At 40.1% G+C, this 15852-nt stretch overlaps 4 non-coding genes across 4 annotated transcripts; 2 read left to right on the plus strand and 2 right to left on the minus strand.

The window, feature by feature from the left end:
- The first annotated feature begins 5008 nt into the window (after window positions 1-5008).
- On the plus strand, window positions 5009-5080 carry Trnae-uuc. The gene has a single exon. It is a non-coding gene; the product is annotated as a tRNA-Glu (tRNA).
- A 47-nt stretch (window positions 5081-5127) lies between these two features.
- On the minus strand, window positions 5128-5200 carry Trnam-cau. The gene has a single exon. It is a non-coding gene; the product is annotated as a tRNA-Met (tRNA).
- Window positions 5201-8618: 3418 nt separating this feature from the next.
- Window positions 8619-8690, plus strand: Trnae-uuc. The gene has a single exon. It is a non-coding gene; the product is annotated as a tRNA-Glu (tRNA).
- A 50-nt stretch (window positions 8691-8740) lies between these two features.
- Window positions 8741-8813, minus strand: Trnam-cau. Its single transcript has one exon. It is a non-coding gene; the product is annotated as a tRNA-Met (tRNA).
- Window positions 8814-15852: the final 7039 nt, after the last annotated feature.

Below are 15852 nucleotides of genomic sequence, written 5' to 3' on the forward strand. Positions count from 1 at the left end.
CCATGCAGACCTCCTCCACCATGATTCCTCACCATGACCCCTTCCTCACCATGACTCCTCCCTCCACCATGATTCCTTCCCCTCACCATGACTCCTTTTCCCACGATTCCTTCCTCTCACCACGAGTCCTCTCTCTCCTCTCACCACGATTCCTTCCCCTCACCATGATTCCTTCTCACCACGATTCCTTCCCTCACCACGAGTCCTTCCTCTCACCACGATTCCCTCCCCCACCAGCCCTTCCCCTCACCATGATTCCTCCCCACCATGACTCCTTTTTCTCACCACGATTCCCTCCCCACCTCACTCCTCCTCCACCATGATTCCTTCCCTCACTACGAATTCCCCCTCACCATGATTCCTCACCATGATTCCTTCCCCTCACCATGATTCCTTCCTCACCATGATTCTTCCTCACCATGATTCCTCCCCCACCATGACTCCTTCCTCTCACCACGATTCTTCCCCTCACTATGATTCCTCTCACCATGACTCTTCCTCTCACCACGATTCTTCCTCACCATGATTCCTTCCCTCACCATGACTCCTTCCCTCACCATGATTCCTTCCCACCATGGTTCCTTCACTACATGACTCCTCTCACCACGATTCCTTCCCCTCACCATGATTCCTTCCTCTTACCAGACTCCTTCCTCTCACCACGATTCCTTCCCCTCACCATGATTCCTTCCTCACCATAATTCCTTCCCTCACCACGATTCCTTCCCTCACCATGATTCTTCCCTCACCATGACTCCTCCTCCACCATGATTCCTTCCCTCACCACGATTCCTTCTCCTCACCACGATCCTTCCCCCCTCACCACGAGTCCTTCCCCTCACCACGAGTCCTTCCCCTCACCACGAGTCCTTCCCCTCACCATGATTCCTTCCCCTCACCACGATTCCTTCCTCTCACCTTCATTGTGACATCTTCAACTCTCCTCTTTCCTCCTTCGACGTAGCAACACCCCTTCCCTTACCTCAGCATCTCCCCCGACCCTACCATAGCATCTTCCCCTCACTGTTGTACCTGTCCGCTGTACATGTAAGGGGAGTGTAAATGTAAATGTAAGGGTAGTAGTAAATGGAAGGGGAAATGTTAAATGCAAAGGGTGTGAGGGTGTGTGTGTGTGATGGGGGGTGTATATGGAAGTGGGATGGTGGCAGGGAGGATGGCAGTCCTGTGTTTACTGAGGGAGTTATTCACCATAAATGGACTAACCTAAACATACATCAAGATCATGGAAATACCTCGGAGGTGTGACGCCACGGTGAAGAAAGTGCCCCCCCACCTCACCATCCTTTCACCATCAATTTCCATTACCATCCTTATACGATCCCCCGTGCACTAAAACCCTTTCACCATCCCTGTGTACCGATACCATTCTTTTAGTTATATCTGTGCACTACTGCTACTACTACCCTTCCATAATCATTCTGTTCTTCCATTGGTCATCCTTTTCTGCGCATCACCATCTTTTCACCATGCCTGTGCACCACCAGGGAGCCAACACTGATCATTCATCCATAATGAAGGTGGTTCTGATTTTCTCTGCCGAGTGTTCGAAAACTGTATTGCCTTGAGCTTAAGATTTTTATTTATACATACGAGTTATTTAGATCATAAGCATTGGATAACCTTCTATGATTTCGTTTAGTTTGAATCATATATTGTGTATATTTTCGTGTATAATAATTTTTTCTTTAAATTTTCAGTAGCAAATTGTTTTCGAAAGTCAGGGATTTGTTCATTTTTAGTTTATTTGGTTATTAATTGTCTTCATCATCGCAAATCAGGAATCGAGGTGACAGATTTGATCGTTGTTATCATCTTCTCCAGTTTTGTTTTGATATTATCTTTTAGTCTATGGTTTTCGTCTTCGTTTCCCCAAAAGTCTTTCCACCACCGATCTGTTTGTCGTAAGAAATAGACGAGACTAACTGTTTTTTCCTTGACTTACCCAATTTCATTCATTTTAATCTGCTTTCAACTGAACCCTTTACCAATTCAGTGTTTGTAGTCATTACCAGACATATCCACGGATAACTTACAAAAATTCTAATGGGGTTTGAATATTGATTTTTTTTTCTCTCTCTATGAAGATATTAATTCGTCCCGGGAACATAATAAAGGAGCTCTCACTGCGTCTTGAATGTTGCTGCACCACGAGAGATATTTTTGTAACTGACCCAAATTTTAGGGTAACATAAAACACGCTTCACCCCTTCCCTCGTATGTGCTCAACCTGTTTCACGACTGTGTTTTGTCAACTCTGTTACATGACTTTTATAAATTCGTAAATGTTTGGTACACAATATTCCCATTCTACCTTGTTTTCCTTTCAGATACAAATTTCACTTTTTATTTCCGATCGACGTGTTTTGGCCTGTTCTTGTGTCTATTGTTACAGGTATGACATCTGATTTTAATAGATCAAGGTTGAAATCACCTGTAATGTAGCAATGTTTCCTCTCTGAACTTATGATAGTGATAAGCTCCGAAAATTTATCAAGAAAATTCCTTACATTAGTGTGGGGTCTTCTGTAGATTACTCCTACTAGGATATTTCGTGTGTCGTTACGTTATTCAGTGAAAACACTCTCCATGTACTCCTCCTGAACCTTTAAATCATCTCTTGCAGAAGTGTTATACTTGATATTAACATATAGGGCGACACCACCACTGTGTCGTGACGTGTTGACGCAGTGTCTATTATAATTAGGAATGTTATACAAATGGTCAATATCGTTAGTGAGTTTGGTCTCACAGAACCCAAGTACATCTAATTTGTGGGCAATAGAAAATATACACTGATCTAAAAAGGTATCTAGATGAAGGGGAATACTGCTGATGTTATGGCTAATCAAGGAGAAGGAATGAGGTAGTAGGAGACTAGAACTAAACTCGGGAGAGTCAGGAAAGTAATAGTTACAGTTTGGGTTGGTGTAACACCGTGAGTTTTGTAGAGAGGCATCAGGATCGATATGAGGAAGTATTGTGTCGACACCATGGGTAAATGGGGTGTAACACATACGATCTAGCACATCTAAGGGAATGACACTAGCATCATCATCGTGGAAATATTGATACCGATTAAGGAACAATAAAAACTCAGGGTCACTGAGGTGTGAAAAAGGAAGATCTATGAAAATTATAATAGTGGGGGTAACTTACTCACAAGTGCTACAACCAACAGAATTTGAGTGACGACCTCTAAACACAAGCGGAGGTGCGTGTTTGGTGGGATTACTAATACTCGTCGTCGTTGTTGCTGCGGCCGTCTGTAGGGAGGAAACATTAAAGAACTTTGTGAGGTCTTTCCCAGCTTCTCCACCTCGTAAAACTCAAGTCATTTGGGCAGATACGAGTTGATAGAGCCATCCAACCCGAGATTGAGAAGGCGACCATTACGTGACTCTGTTTTAACGAGCCATTTTGTTAAGAGGACGAGTCCCCCTTGAATAGGATGGAAAGTTAATGCCTTCTTTTTTTTCCCCTTTTTTGGCGTCATTTTGTTGATGGTATAAATCTCCCTCGTTGCGTAATGGTATCTGGAGAGAGACTTTAGATGACTAGTTTACATCTTAGCCACACTGATGCTGGTCGCTCCTCCTCATCGTTGTTTCTCGGGAAGCCACAGAGATAATGATGTCAAAAGAGCCATCTATGGATAGTTATTTGACCTTCTAGCCTGCGAGAGTCGTAAAAAACAAATAAGACCTTGGGGTTTCTGTTTGTCGTGTGGCAGCGAATTAAGAGTGGTAGTAAGGGTTATGTGTCAGTTGCATCTCGCCTGAAGTAATAATTTTCACGTAATTTGTTTTCAGTTTCCTTAGATATACAGTATTTATTAATATTATGGTCGTCTTTCAACTAAAAAATAATAATTTTCATAATATTCTTGTTTCGATACCAACCCGACTTCTTGACTTTTCTATACAACTCTCTCTTACTCATATAAATCCACTGAAGAAGGTAATTCACACAGTCACTAGGATACTTGCCACGGACGCTTATGTTGTTCACGTATAAAATCACGTTTTTGGGTAGGAGCAAAATGATTTCCTGCTCCCAGAAAACGCCCTCAGCCATGATCAGTGCACCAGGTAGGCAGTGGCTCTCATCCCCAGCTTTTCGTTTATATTTTCTTGCTGGCATCTACTCTGGCCATTTTTCACGTAGGTCCTCAGTCATGGGAGTTCCCTCGTCCAATTACAACCCCCTCAGGGTCCCTCACTCGGGTAGCTTCTGTGAAAATATCCCTCACTTGGGATCTCTCACCGCCAGTTTACCCCAACACATGCAAAGGGAAAGAGCAAGTGGCGGGATAATATACCTGTCTGCGTAGTCGAGGGATTTTTTCTTCAACAAAGCGAGTGTCCCATTACCTGGCCTCACAGAGATGCGCCGGGGTCCGAGGGGGCTGGCTCCCTTGAACTGTAGTTTATCATTTTCAATTAGGTGGAAGTCGTGCATTTTCCTGGCCTGTATGGGCGGTGAAATGTGAAGGAAATTCCAGCTCTTTCTCACAGCCAACTAGCCGAGGAAATTTTCACTGCCAGTTCTCTTCCCTTTTTTTATTTATTTTTTACTCAGCCAATGGCCACGATTCATTACTGTTCATAAATTTGCATTACAGTGAGTGAACAGCTCTCAGTGCTTCACCTGTACCGAACTTGGGGGGGGACGAATCTTTAGGTAAGGTAACTGGTGGTGATTCTATTTGGTGGGGATTGGGACTACATTTGTTATTTTATATGACCGTCTCTTCTGATTTATAAACTGAGAAAAAATATTCACCCGCGCCCCCGGCCTGCCCACATCACGGGCTCCTCACTGCAACCCCCGCCTAGCAAAACCAGCACTTGTCACCAACACAGTTGATGCATGGATTCGATTGGGGTTTAAACACTTATGGTTCCCTTGATAAGGTCAATTATAGACATGATTGCCTTTCAGATACAGTGCATGATGATATACTAACTATTTCCGTTCAGTTGGTAGATCCCATGTTGTCTAGTGGCTAGGATACCTGGCTTTCACCCAGGAGGCCCGGGTTCGATTCCCGGCATGGGAAGAATTTTAGTAATCTCGAGAAATTGATACAGTGATTCTGAAAATTATTGCCCCGAGTGAGGATCGAACTCACGACCTTGAGATTATGAGACTCACGCGCTGCCTACTGCGCCATCGAGGCAGATAATAGACCGTTTATCATTACAAATTATAAAAAAAATGTATGTTCTCAAATATTTAAGAGATGTAATTTTGTGTAAGAAAATTGATGTGCTATACGCTGAAAATGCCATTGCCATCAAAGGGTAGGCATTAACAAACTATACGAGTATAATCGAGAAATAATGACATATAAGGCATTTATTGTAAGGCATTTTCGAAGCTATTCTTTATGAGCAGACGCTGCTTTTGACACGTGCGCATGACACATTCAGAGGGAAAAGCTCGCACCTCGATCAGGCGTTAGCCTTGTGCAGCGCCCAAACCACCCACATAGCTAACAACCAATCAGCGATTTCTCCCACTGAAAATACGCGGATCATGGCCGCTTATGGAGAATATTTTGATTAATATTGAAGAGTTGGATATGTGGTAGTATATTGGATAGGACCTAAAATATAGCATATGGCGTGAAAAAATCGAAAAGAATTGTGCCTAGTTGAAACCTGTTTTGGCTCTGCCCATTTTTAAGTAGCGCTGTCCTATTTCATTAGTCGTTGGTGACTTTGGTGTAACAATATTGATAATTACTCAAATATGATTAAAACTTTAATATAATTACTCATAAGATACTTTAAATAAAGCTGAAAAGTTTATTATAGTTCTGTAAGTGCAGATACCGAACCTGAAATTCGTCGTATTACGTGTATATTATATGTGGACACTTGTAAACAACACTGTAGCCGCGAGATGAGAGGCCATACAGCCCGTAGTGGAGCACCTTCCCTGTATAAAAAAAATGGATCAAGCCGAGGTTATTGTTGACTTATTGGCCTTTTTCTTTTTTGTCTTTAGTTCCAATTTTTTCTTCACTATTTCTTTCCGCATTGCGTCCAAATAACACTTCTAATTTTATTGTTTTCCGAAGACTGTGTTGTACAACAGTTATTTCCAAGACGCGGTACAAATGTCATATTTTTTAATGACAGTCCGGGAAAGCTAACGCGTTAGCTATTACGTGCATCTTAAAATGCCTTACAAAGAACGCCTTTAGTTACATTATTTGGTGCCATTGATGATATAGTAACCGGCCATAATAGCTATTTGACTGTCTTCTTTGTACACCTTCCCAGAATTTTAATTATATCACTATGACACTTTACCTGAACTCCTATTACATTTTCTATCTTGCATGTGGTCACAGTGTCTTGGCAACGGTGATTTACACAGTAATACAATATAGCCAAACTGATCATGTGTAGTAGATTATGGGAGTTCCGAAATTTTTCCTCCTGTAACTTCCTTTATCATTTTCTTTGGTCGTTGAAACAAGTAAATACATTCAATTAAGAAGAAACTCACGTCTAGCTTCACATGCTGACAGTTACTGACTCAATAGTGAAGATAACATTTACATTCCTCAAACATTTCCGCATTCTCTTATAAGTTATATGAGTATTACCTTGTCAAATAAGTTTTACATTTTTAAGGACATGCTCTAATGAATAATACATGAATGATTATACATAATGAAAAACATAAAACCAAAGTCAATGTTGATGTAACAATGTAACATCTCAGGGTCTTTCAGCGTGTACTTTGGACGAGTTTATTTAATGGTCCTCAACAGTTATGAATTAAGAGAGATGCTTCTGTCTACCTGAGAAAGAAATGGGGTAATGCTTAGCGGAAGGATATTTGACTGAGGACTTGCAGGTATTTTGCTCGCGGTCGTTTATATTATAGAAAAATTATCTTGTATTCCTAATCGTTGTCAGTTGTTATAAAATAAGACCTAATGCACAGTGCTTATACTATACTTGAATGTAAAGTACTCTTAGTTCAGGCAGTAGTTAATAATTAAAGCTATTTTGTTAAATTTCTTTAATATTTATTTAAAATGCTACATAAAGGCCTGTGGAACTGTGTGTATCAAATCGTTTCCCCAAAGTAAAAAACAGGGATTCGTTATATACATCCACTAGACTCCTAAAACGGAACCAACACCAATGTATCAAGTTCTTAAGTGCCAGAATTCCCTTCCTGGCGCGAACCTTACAATCACGTCCCGGGCGTGGGAGTAAACAGAAAATCACGTCCACGGCAGAACTAAAAAATATCACCCAAATGGGAAATAAAAGGATAGGCGTCATCTTTTGGAGGGAGAGAGAGAGAGAGAGAGAGAGAGAGAGAGAGAGAGAGAGAGAGAGAGAGAGAGAGACTCTAAATTGCCTCCCGGACGGGGAATACAACGAATATTAGTTGCCTTCTCAAGGAGGAGGAGGGGGAGACAAAAGAGTCAGTGCAGAGGGATGGAGTGTACGAGGACGGAGCGACGTCATGGGGTCCTTTTCACTGTGAAGGTTGGAGGGGGTGAGGAAGGGTGTGAATTTGTGGGGAAAAAATAGAGATTAAATGGTGTCCGCAGTGGGCCCCGCACCCCCCTAGGGACGGCTCTGTTGATGGGTTATATCTATGAAGTCTGTTTAGTATGTCAAACAAAAATTAATCAGACCAAACTTAACCGGTACGGACTTTGTGATAGCTACCGTGAAAGTGACGACAAAGTAGAGGAGATCGGTTTATTTATAACACCTTAACTACTTTGATATTCTCTTTACCTTGTTTCTCATTACCGCCAAAGGTTATAGGTATCATGCCAGATCATGTGCCCGTGTAAAGAAACGGCTGATTCCACCACCATCAACTGAGGTAACGTAACTCACCGCGAGCGCAGCATTAAGGGCAGAGGTTAAACCCAGCATATAGTACATACAGTGAGGCCTTGTACTGTACACAAGATGCATGGTATCGTCCTGGTAGACTAGCTGGTTAGTCAAGGCTTGTTAGCCGGGTAAAGATCACGTGCCTTAGCTTTTGTCAAATACCCTGAAAGACAAGTAGATACCAACACCTTGATAAAGTTGTACCGTAAACATCTGAAGGAACACTACTTACTCTTTGTTTGCGGCCGAGGGTCAGAGGTGAAGGCATGAGAAGTGAGCGAGTAATATTTTTAAGTCGCTATTTCGCCCAGGTTGATTTTCCATGCAATTAACAACGTAGAAGATTTTGAGAACAATAATATAAGTAATCCTTAGTGTTTATGAGAGAGGAAAGTTGTCAACACTTGAATTGTTGGCCAATGAAGTGAAGGGGCTGCCCTACTTCTGCCGTCAGACTGGTTGACATGTGATGACAAAACAGATTCGAAGCCGTGGTCGACACGGTCAGACAAATCACGAGACACAGCACCATATTGTCGGCCAAATGGGATATTCTGCCTGAAGAGTAGTCTTTAGGGGATCAAATGAGAGGCAGGAACAATTGCAGACTTAATATTCTATGTTATTTCTATTTGTATATGCTCCATGGTTTATGGTTCGGGCTTGGCTGACAGTACACTATGTCTTAATTTGTGATTAACTATAAAAGTCAATTCCCATGTGGTCTAGTGGCTAGGATACCTGGCTTTCACCCAGGAGGCCCGGGTTCGATTCCCGGCATGGGAAGTAATTTTAGAGATCATGAGACGCTCTGAGCTATTGTTTTTAAAACTTATTGCCCCGAGTGAGGATCAAACTCACGACCTTGAGATTATGAGACTCACGCGCTGCCTACTGCGCCATCAAGACAAACAAAGAATTAATTATGAACCCAATTAAATAAATAAACTAACAATAACATGAACTGAGACAATTTGCCTGACGGCCGTTTATTTAATTTTATACAAGAATATTAACTTCCTGTTGTCAGTTACGTTATATACAAGAAACATTTGAATTGTTCTTTAATTTTCCAAAATTTTTTTTTTTTTTTCCAAACTACATTAATCAGGGAAGGTTTTATCATGCATGAGGTTGATCCTCTGTTGACGCTGGTAATTTTTCATCTCCGTGGCCAACCCTTTCATGCATAGTGGATAGTCAGAGTTAGGGACCTGGGTCTTAGTTATTTCTAGTTCCCTATTATTATTATTTCCGCAGTTGTGGGGTAAATTGCCGTTTTTGGTTCAGTCTGTCTGTCCCCAAAATATCCGGAGAAATGTTTTGCTGATATGCACTGAACTTGTTAGGTTTGATAAGCATGTTGCAAGATCCACATGATAAACTTTTGGTGTAGATTGCCCCCCTAATTGACCAGGTGTTGCCAGGTAACGGTTTTGCGATGGTTACAGGAGTCAGGGGTCAAAGAAAACGAGAGTTTTTTCGGGGTGAGTTAAAGAAAACAATGACATGAAATAACTTCTAGTAACGGCTACGTTATAGTACAGTAACAACGTCACTAGTTCGATATTTACCCCGCCACAGTAAAGGTTTGTGGGTAGGCTTTATAACCGCTCGAATGATGTTTATTATTAATGGTTACAAAAGGTTTTTTCTTGATTTTTTTGTTATATTTAACGTTAGATTAATACGTCATTAGCATCTTCATCGCTGGCACAGAAACATAACATCTCACTACAGTATAGACTCAAAACTCCTCATTGGTCAAATAAGTTGAACCAGTATAAAGAAAACAGACCCAGGTGCAGTAGATTGCAGTACATCAGTTCAATGCTCGAGTACGGAACGTGGAAAATTGCAATTGCATCGAGTGTCAGCACACAAGGCAGCTCTTCAAATGCTCCTGGCAATTGGAAAGGACAGGTGCTAAAAATTGGGTTGGCGTCACGGATGTATGGGAAATAAAAGTGGGAGGGCGAGGTGATGACAGGTCCAGGAGGGGACGACGTAATTGGATGAGCGATAGGAAGGTGTCCCCGAGAGGTAATATCAGCCCAGAGCTGCGAGAATAACAACCAATATACGCTGTTATTGGTGGCGTGTGTGTCTGTGTGCTTTGGGTGGATTTTTTGTGTCTGTATTGGTTGGATGACACGTGTGCGCGTGCGTGCGTGTGATGTATTTGAGAATGTGTAAGTATGTGTGTGGATGATGGGGATTTTCAAATGTGCAATATGTGTTTTTGGAACGGTGTATGTATATATATATATATATATATATATATATATATATATATATATATATATATATATATATATATATATATATATATATATATGTGTGTGTGTGTGTGTATCTGTGTATGGTTATCTATGTGTTGATTGGGAGGTGTCTGCGTGTGTGCCTGGATATATGCACTTGCATTCAATAACAGTAGATTAAAAATAAGAGAACAATACTCAAGAGGGAAGCTCCAGTCTTGTGTGTGCAGATTGACATGGCGGCCCAGTTTGCTGCCTCTGGTATGCCCCTTATTGGACCGCTGTTAACAAATATATAGGCATAAGGGGAAAGGTTGTCTATTGGTGTACTATGAGTTGGTGTTACTGAAGACAAAGGGGCAGAGTTCCTGTATTGTGTTTCCTTTTATCCAAGAATGACTCGATTAAAATTATTAGAAAACGCGCAGGTAAACATTGGAGACTCATTAGCCAACCAGGTATAATTAGTCGTGAATATATGAATGTCACCAAACAGTTCCAACGCTACACTAGAATAATCACAACTAAATTCTGAACACGGTCTTATTTATCTTTTACTCACAGACCCCAAGGTCTTGTCTGATCGTCGACGTAAAAACATAAAAATAAACATTACTACATGATCGTGATGAATCAAGACACTAAGACCAGGAAATGCTCTTCAGATACACATAATTGACTTTACTTGGTGATGTACAGATAACAGTGAATCTACATCTCCCTTAACAAAACACAGTGCAGTATTTTATTGATGTATAATTTACGAGTAACAATTATAGGAAAAAAAAAGGATAAGGTGATTTTTTTTATTCTGGACCATTTTATTGTTATCACATGGTAGTAAAAGATTCATATGGTAAATAATGGCGACTAGAGGGAAGGTAGACAGATGAAGCTTGGTGCTTGTGGAGAGCTGGGTGTGTTTTGTCTTGTATTTAGATTTTGAACATCAAGGAGTAACTTGGTTTATTTTTATTTTTAATCTTGATTACGACTACTTAACCCATTGAGTGCGTACGATGACTTTTCCCTTGAGTACTATGACTTAACCCATTGAGTACGATGACTTAATCCCTTGAGTACGATGACTTAAGCCCTTGAGTACGACCACTTAACCCATTGAGTACGATGACCTAGCCCCTCGAATACGATGACAAATCCTTGAGTACGATGACTTTAACCCGTTGAGTACGATGCCCAGGGAATTTTAGCATTAACTCTTAATTCTCTACAACTTCATATCCATTAACTAGGCCTACGTCGTATAAAAAAAACACATTAAAATCTGTATCAAATCCTTCTATATACATCATGTGTATTGTTTCCAATCCTCTCTCCTGAAAAACAAAAGATGAGAAAAGCAGAGAGAGAGAGAGAGAGAGAGAGAGACAGAGAGAGAGAGTCTATTGTAATTTTCGCCCCGCAGCAGACCTCCTTCTCTCCCACACCCCAAAACGCCATTACAAAAGCTACGAGAAAACATTTGTTGACTCAGTTGTGTAGTCCCCGGCAGCCCTGTCTGAATTTTTCTCCCCTGCTTCACGCGCCTATGCGAACGAAACTCCTCCTAAAAAATGTCCAGTGTCAATGTTTACTTTCCCGTGCCGGTCGCCTCTCCACAGCTCCGAGTTCGGATATAACTTTTAAACGTGAATGGTGTGTGTATGTGTGTGTGTGTGTGTGTGTGTGTGTGCGTGTGTGTGTGTGTGTGTGTGTATGTATGTAGGGCAGGAGTGTCAAGGGCTGCATGGTTGGTACTCGATAAACTGTGTGCGAGAGGACTGAAAAAGTCAAGCGAGAGTGGACACCATTTATAACAATACAATATTTCTTACACACTCGTTGGAACTAAACGTATGGGTGTGTGGGTTTGTCGTCCCTCAAGCTGAAGACCAAAATATTGTTGTGTCGATGTATTTAGGTACTTTAATAATAGTTAAGGCCGTCCAGTATGTCCACTAATTTTAGTTTCTTCATTAAACAACTATTAAAACTAATGAATTTAATTCACTCAGATGTCATATGTGGTAACAGGTGGATTTATTTATTTTCCTGTAGTCATATATGTATGGAAACTGTAGCCATTCTGAAATTATGTATATAATACGAATAAAAATACAATGGGGACTGCAGTATCTTTTTATATTATGTTCATGTACAGCAGACGATCACCCATTTGTATGCTGGCTGTTATCATAACTGGCGGCGTGTATACTAATGGAGTTTAATGCTGTTCAGTTGATATGAAAAGTTTACACAATATAAAACTTTCTGAAAAAAAAAAATCTGAAATAATAGCAGCGTCGTATTCTGATAAGGAAATTTTAGTTTATAACTCTTAAAATTGAAATATCCATAAAACTAATTGAAAATAGCAATGGTAAGTCTCCCATTCTTAGGTGAGGCAACAGTTGTTATTCGCAATGAAATCACTGTCACACACTCGTTGACTGGCTGTTCTAACCTACCACATCCGCCTCTCTGGACGAAATTGAACTAAATTCAACGTTATAAAGCTGTGCCAGCAGTTTTATCGTTGACTGCGTTACTCACTAATGCAGAAAAAAAAAATATGTGCTGGCCTGGCTCAACAGTGGCCGAATATACTCCCACTTGTTAAGTCATGATTAACTTTCTTTACGAGAATATATGCAAGATAGAGGTTATAAACGGCGTCAGCACAGCCTGTGCGAAAAAATATTTTTAATGAATGAGTGAGCGAGGTAGTCACTCAAGATGAGTATTCATAGAGCTGCCCGACGGAGCTAAAATTATACATAGGAAAGCCCATGTATAAAATAATGCAATTAAAAGTTGGTAACAAACTTCACACGAGGCCGACATCCCCAAGGACAAATTTGTTACGTTGAGAGTACAATTGTTGTCTGATATTAACAGTTAGATGTAACAATTATACCCAGCAGGCGTGAGAGTGGACGGTGGCGGCCGACAGAATAACAATGAGGGTCACGTTTCACACCAACCCCGGCAACCAAACCGCAACAACAGGCATGTTTTTTTCTTCACGTTTACGAAGATGAATGAAAATCTTTTTAGCTGACTGATTCACAACACGATATTTTTTGACACGTGGTTGCAAAACAAATCTTTTTTGATTACTGTTTAACTCAGAGAGAAATTTCTGCCCATCCTGGATATTATTCGCTAAATACCTTTCTTTGTGAGAACTTGGCAACACACGATAATGTAGTTCAAATGTGTAGGACAACTAAATAATTATCTTACATCTCACTGAAGTCCAAGGAAGAAGTGGAATAACAGCAATGATAATAATAATAATAATAATAATAATAATTCTGGAGGCAGGAGTAGATATATTAGTCTTGTGTGTGGTCATTGGTGTGCAGTATTTGTATAGTTTGTTCCTATTACAGTCATTTGTTCCCCCCTCAAACTTTAAACAGATCCTCACTATAAATTACTAGTTAGTTAACTCAGCAGAGACCAATGCCAACAGTTGATGTAGAGTTATGATGGAAGTTGGCAGTTGTTGGCACTAAACTAACCAGTCCAGCTCGTCGGTAATGTTGGTATCAAATTGGAAAGTTATAAGCAATATTTCTTGATACCGATAGTTTATGGATGGCTAAATGAGCAGTTATAGTTTGCTTAATGAAAGTCCACGTAACACAAGGGTGGCGATGACCCGTTCCTTATTACACACACACACACACACACACACACACAAAGGAAACACACTGTCAAGCCAGGAAAGACGCACGGAAGAAGACTCAAAAGTAGTCAATAATATGAGAAAAAAATTCGGTCTTGTTGTCGATGCTAATTTTACACCCGAGAGTCAGGTTGGGTCATTCGGTTTTAAATCTTCATGGACAAGGTCATGGTTTGGTCAGTTAAGCTTGTTGTGGGGCTGCAATGCTATTATATATATACGAAGCAGAGGTCAACCAATCAAATCTAATCTAACAAAGTATCGTTGGATTTGGTTTGGTTGGTCAAGTTCATTTGGCTGGGTCTTATCTGTTGTCATGAATGAGTATTTCTGTCATGAATTGTTATTTTTGTCAAGGTTTTTTTCCGTCATGAATGGGTATACAGTACGCAGGGCAATACATACCTGCCCTTAGTGTAAAATATGTTTTTTTGTTCAGATCACTGCGGGTTTTAGAGTGGATAAAAGCCAGCGTACTTCCCAACTGTACTGGTATATGAAGCGCTTGTCATACCCGCTTCCTGCTCTTCCCCGCCCTACTGACCGAGCGCCACCTAGATTAATGCAATTACTACAAAAAATTCAAATACTCGCTGGAAACTAAATTGTCTAGAATAATTTAGTTACCGAAATAATCCTGGTGACTGTGATGTGATGGTTAGGCGGGTGTATGTACGAGTGTTTATTTGTTTTGGGAGTGCGCATGCGTGGTAATGTGTGAGGGTGTTTGGTGATGGCCTGAAACTAAAGAGGGTTTTGGGGGGTAGAAAGAGGTGAAAAACAGAGGATAATTTGTAAGAATAGACAATTATTTCTTTTTACCTGTTGTTGTTTATAGATATTGCAACTGGTGGGTATAATTGATCGTTACATTACCGTTTATATTAAGTGCATCAGTCGGTAGTTAGGTAGTATTAACAACGTTAGTCAATTAACTTATGGTAGTTTCTGCGCTAGACGGGAAACACTCACGGAAGAATTATATATATTCTTTTGCTTTTATTGTCTTTAAGTAAGAAGTTATGAATCATAGACTCTTTCAGTTCAGAATACAAGATCAGAGTTTGTAATCGATAATTATTGTTTCTAAGTTATTAATAATATTAGGGTCGATTAGTTTCCACGGTGCTAAAAAATTCTTATAAGCTTGTAGGTTAGGTCAGGTTAATTTTCTCCGTTTTATTATGCAGATTCTGATTAACACTGATGCCGATATCTGTAAAGTTTCTTCGTCTCATTAGAATTTTTTGGGGGAATCTGAAAACCATATACAGTAAATTGTATCTAGTGTAGTGTTACATAAAGATTGATTTATTAGTCCCCAAATTGAATAAAAACACTGGCACCCCCGCGTCATCACACACACACACACACACACACGCAACCAAAAATCTGTACAGTACTACAAAATACTCCAAAACCACCAATTCACTCTCCCTGTACCCGAGTGACAAGTAAAAAAAAAAAGTCTTACACAGTCGTAAAAAATAAACTCACAAACAGCGTCGAGAGGAACAAAAACACATTAACAACAACACCGACAACGACAAAAAGCCATCAAGATCAACAGTTAAAGTAAAAATGGTTTAATTTTTTTCGTTTTGTACGTGTGTGAATTTTGAAAGCACTAGCATGAAGCCCTAAACCAATTGCTATCCACTCCCACCCGTGTTATATTTTTCCTTTGCATCCAAATAGTCAACACGGAACATCACTTTGGTTGTGTGGCATGCAATTTCACTCCATATCATCTCCCCTCAGGACTGTTATTTGTCTATGGGTTCCAGTTTTTTCCTTTTTCCCTTTTTTTTCCTAGTGGTAATAAAGTACTTCAACTGTTACAACAACTACCAATAATAATTAACGTCACCAAACACCTTTTATTTTAAAATTGTGATAAATACGTTCAGCTTAGGGTCTGATCCTCTTAATTTTCTTTAATCCTCTTAAATTTTCTTTAATCCTCTTTGTAATTAAAACTTAATCATTCTAT

Source organism: Homarus americanus, unplaced genomic scaffold, assembly GCF_018991925.1.
Source record: "Homarus americanus isolate GMGI-L3 unplaced genomic scaffold, GMGI_Hamer_2.0 scaffold16430, whole genome shotgun sequence".
In the NCBI taxonomy this organism is placed as follows: domain Eukaryota; kingdom Metazoa; phylum Arthropoda; class Malacostraca; order Decapoda; family Nephropidae; genus Homarus; species Homarus americanus.